The sequence below is a fragment of the Cannabis sativa genome, chromosome 7, assembly GCF_029168945.1.
Source record: "Cannabis sativa cultivar Pink pepper isolate KNU-18-1 chromosome 7, ASM2916894v1, whole genome shotgun sequence".
Classification (NCBI taxonomy): domain Eukaryota; kingdom Viridiplantae; phylum Streptophyta; class Magnoliopsida; order Rosales; family Cannabaceae; genus Cannabis; species Cannabis sativa.
The window spans coordinates 9,344,950-9,349,177 of NC_083607.1; the positions used below are offsets into that span (position 1 = coordinate 9,344,950).

A 4,228-nucleotide genomic window follows, 5' to 3' on the forward strand; every position below is an offset into this window, starting at 1 on the left:
CATTAAAAAAAATGAAATACTAATAACAAAATAAATTACCAATAAAAAAGATTTCAAAGATAAGAAGAAGACAAAAAATAATAAATGATATAATACATTAGTATGGAAATAAAAGAAATTTAAAAAATAGAACAACTCTAAAAACATAAATAACACTCTTGAGATCAAACCTAACTATATCAGAATTAAGATTTTTTTATCTAAGATCAACCAGTGATATTGACTTAGAAAGATATAATCGTAAGTTTATAATATCTTTACCAAGATCAATATCGGTCCAGTCCAATGTATACTCCATACATCTGATACTAACTTACTTTACCAATGTCCTGGAAAGGACATAACACTTATCCAAGGTGTAAGTAAACTTTATCACTGACTATCACATCAATGTAAATCCAATGCACTGATGAATCATGGGACATAAACTTTTGAAGCATATAATTACAATTACCTTCCATTGTGTTGACATCACTATAATTGTGAATAACTATATGTTCTGGATTTAATAGAAATTGTATGTCAAACCATAAGCATGAAAAATACATGTAAACATAAATGACTTCTGTTAGGCTATTTTTAGCCTAGGTTTCAGATCTATTTTATGTGCGTTTTTCGCTGTGTTGGGACGGAATTACGCTTGTTTTCTATGTTTTCAGGTTCTTTGGAATAAAAGAGATCTCGGGGGCAGAAATTCAATAAAAGACGAGCCGAGCCAAGGAAAAACACAATTTCTGAAGTTTTGTGCACATCTGGCCGCGGCTAGACACAGCTTGGCCGCGGCTAGAACACCAGACGAATGAAGAAAAACATATGCTCCAGTCGCTGCGGCGAGAGGAAGCTTCGCCGCGGCCATAAACTCCTTACAGAACCGTGTATTTTCAACACCAATCTGGCCGCGGCGACACCATATCTGGCTGCGGCGAGATCCCGTACGGACCAGGGGCAATTTCGTCCATCGAACCCTAAATTTTAGTTATAAATAGAAAACTGCGATTGGGAGTCAGAGTGAGCAATTTGGAACCCTAAAATACAGCAGAGAGCGGCAGGAAGAGCATAGAGAGTCAAGTGAAGATCCAGAATTCATCCACCAACAGTTCTTTTCTTTATTCCTCTTTAATTTATTTATGTAGAATATTGCTTTAGGAATGGTTATGGATTTGTTTCTGATCTAAATTTCCCATTTAGGGAGGATGATGATTGTTGTTTAATGTTTTGCCTAGTTAATGTTTAATTACCATTCCTCCATTCTTGTTTGTGAAATTATCTTAATTTGTGCTTAATTTCATGTTTAAGATTGATCACCTTGTGCATGCTTTATGATCTCAATTCGAAATCTGAAAAGTGAGAATTTAGAATGCTAAAATTGGGATAATCGATGTTCTATGTGAAACGAAAGTATTTACATGACTTATGTGACGAGTAGATTATTACTTAATGCTAATTTCATGTTAGTTTAATTAAGGAATTAATTAGATAACATGTGATTTAGAATCTAGAAGATCTGAAAAGAGCTAGGTTATTTCATAATCTGTCATTCACTTCAAGAATAGGATAGTAATTAAGCATTAACGATTTGGGTAAACAACAACAGGATTCTCCTCCCTATCTTCTCATCTTGCTTAAACTTTAACTGTGTTTTACGTTTTCTGAAATTACTTTACTGTTCTTAAATCATAATTGTTTTCGATATTGCCAAATAGAATTATAAGTATAGTTTAGTGGTATTTAATCCAATTCCCTGTGGGATCGACCTCACCTGTGTGAGTTTTACTACTTGATTGCGTATACTTGCGTAGTGTTTAAAATTATAGCAACAAGTTTTTGGCGCCGTTGCCGGGGAATTGTTTAAAGATTAATATTACATAAAATTATACTAACTTCTACTTTGGTATATTTTCTCTTGCTGATTTTCTAACCTTTTTCTTGCAATATTTTCTTAATCTATTTCAGGAATCCTAAGTGTATGCGCCGTCAAGGACAAGCAGTCATATTACCAGTTGATCCTGAAATCGAGAAAACTTGCAGGAGGAATCGAAAGAACAAGAGGCAAGAAAGAGTTTCGACATCGCTGAAACATCAGAAATCATGGCTGCCAATGTGAACAATAATGCTGGAAACAATGGGGGTAATAACGGTAATAATGGAGGCGCCGTGGAAGATCAAGCTAATGGCCGTAGCTTGAGAGATTACATTCTCCCTACTCTGACGGGAGTGCAGTCATGTATCAAGCCACCGGCAGTGGATGCAAACAACTTTGAGATTAAACCTGCCATCCTTCAAATAGTGCAGTCTTCAGTTCAGTTTGGTGGCCTCCCTTCTGAAGATCCTAATCTGCATCTCTCTAACTTCATGGAACTTTGTGAAACTTTTAAAGTTAATGGAGTTAGCGATGATGCCATTCGACTGAGATTGTTTCCATTCTCACTCAGAGAACGAGCCAAGAGTTGGTTGAACTCCTTGCCACCCAATTCTATTGCCACCTAGAATGATATGGCGACAAAATTCTTGTCAAAGTTCTTTCCTCCAGCCAAGTCTGCAAAGCTGAGAGGAGAAATCAATAACTTCTGCCAAAAAGATAATAAATCTCTCCATGAGGCTTGGGAGAGGTTTAAAGATCTAATCAGGAGGTGTCATCATCACGGTATAGAGAAGTGGATGCTGGTTCACAACTTCTACAACGGGTTGGTTAGTAATACTAGAACTCTAATAGATGCAGCAGCGGGCGGAGCTTTTATGAGAAAGAGTGCTAATGAGGCGTATGATCTATTGGAGGAGATGGCTCTAAACAATCAGCAGTGGCCAACTGAAAGGAGTCAATCTAAGAAGGTAGTGCTGGAAATTATTTTACCAGGATCTAGATTTACTAACAAGTATGTTGGATTAACAACCTAATATGAATTCTAAAACAATGAAAATAAACACATATAAAGTTAGAAAAGCTTACAGTGGGTGCAGCGGAATAATATGACTCCTTCCGTTCAGATCTCTAGCCCTTGATTCCTTTCTGTAGCAGAGCATTACCAAGATCTGAACCTGGATCTTCTTTTCTCCTTCTTTGATGCAGAAACTCCATAGTCTTCCATACTATGATTGAGATACCACTTGATGTGTGTGGGCACTACTCATCACTCAAGGGAATTCGAAAAACAGAGAAGGAAGAAAGAAAGAGAGAGAGTGGCGGTTTCATAGTGTTTGAGAGAATAAACTGTAAAGTGTCTCACTCAAAACTGAAGCCTTTACCTTCTATTTATAGAATACCACATAGGGTTAAAGTTGAATTATTTGGTATTTAAAAAATGAAAAATAAAATGAGAAATAGGAGCATTAAGTGGCCGGCCATTCATTGAGGGAAACAAATCCTTCCACTTTTCAAACTTTCCTATTTCATCATTTCTAGTTTCCCATTTTCTCAAAATTGCCAATTCTCTCTTTCAACTTCATAAATGTCAAATCTAATTATTTAATAACTATAATTAATTATTAAATAATATATTGTCATTTATTTTATTTATTAATAAAAACTAATCAAAGTTTCCCAATTAATAAATATACCCTTTAAACTCTCTATTTACTGTTTTACCCTTGCTTAGTGAAAATTCATAAAGTAGACATAGTCTAACTTTTAGAATTATAATTGATTAATTAAAATCAATTAACTGAGTCTTACAAGCAGTATGGCCTCAACTAGTATGGGGACCATGGGTCTATATAACCGAGCTTCCAATAAGTCGAACCGAATTTACCAAGTAAATTCCCTAACTTATTAATTCCTCATTGAATCCACACTTAGAACTTGGAATTGCACTCTCAGTCATATAGAAACGCTCTATATGTTCCACGATATAGACACGTCATTAGTTATCCATTGTTATAACCCTAATGTGATCAATGATCCTCTATATAGATGATTTACACTGTACAGGATTAAATTACCGTAACACCCTACAATGTATTTTATCCTTAAAACACTTAACCCTGTATAAATGATATTTCACCTAAGTGAAATGAGATCTCCACCATTTATCTTCGTTTGGTTAAGCTCGAAGGAAATCATCCTTTACTTCTATTTGCCAAATAGAAGCTATAGATTCCATATTTATGTTAGCGCTCCCCCACTCAATTGTATTACCGTGTTCCCAAAATGTACGTATCACCCTGATACAAAACTAGGCTTAACTAACAAATCAAAGAACACGAATAATACTCTTGAAATTGAGCCTAACCA

General features: G+C 35.3%; 1 non-coding gene across 1 annotated transcript; it reads right to left on the reverse strand.

Moving 5' to 3' along the window:
* Positions 1-2,541: 2,541 nt before the first annotated feature.
* On the reverse strand, positions 2,542-2,648 carry LOC115698376 (small nucleolar RNA R71). Its single transcript, XR_004008127.1, has one exon. It is a non-coding gene; the product is annotated as a small nucleolar RNA R71 (small nucleolar RNA).
* Positions 2,649-4,228: the final 1,580 nt, after the last annotated feature.